Here is a 587-nt window from a genome sequence, read left to right as displayed (position 1 = left end):
GGAGCGGCCCTGGCGGAGCGCGGTGATAGCGGCGGCGGGAGGGAGCGGAGCGGGCCCGGCTCGGCGGGCGCTGCGGGCACAGTCTGCGCCTGCTGGCACTACTGCCATCCACCGCGGGCACTGCCTGCCATAGCCTGCCACCATCCCGGCACTGCCACCATCCCGGCACTGCCACCATCCCGGCACTGCCCGGCCGGCGCTGGCCCCTGCGGCCGCTGCTCTGCCCCGTCCGCTGCGGGACTGCGGCGCTCCGGGGCTCGGCTCCGCTGAGCGCGGCCGGGACGGGATGCGGGGAGGCGTTTGAGGGATAGGACGGGATCAATGTCAGTAGATACGGACATTAATATGACTGTAAATACATAAACAGCATTGCAGTAGAAGTAAAGGTGCGGTCAGGAGAGCTCTTTGTCACCTGTCACATTTGCAGACCATTGTGAACCCCTGGAACTGTGCAGTTCCCTGGTACGGGAATGCAGTTCCTCTGAAGTAAAAGAAAGCAATGGATACTCCTGCTAAATATACTAAAAATACTCCTGCTCTGAGTATTTTTAGTAGGAGCTGATGAGACATTTGTTTTGGAAAAAGAA

Source organism: Geospiza fortis, unplaced genomic scaffold (assembly GCF_000277835.1).
Source record: "Geospiza fortis unplaced genomic scaffold, GeoFor_1.0 scaffold361, whole genome shotgun sequence".
Taxonomy (NCBI): domain Eukaryota; kingdom Metazoa; phylum Chordata; class Aves; order Passeriformes; family Thraupidae; genus Geospiza; species Geospiza fortis.
Note: the sequence above shows the minus strand (reverse complement) of the source record.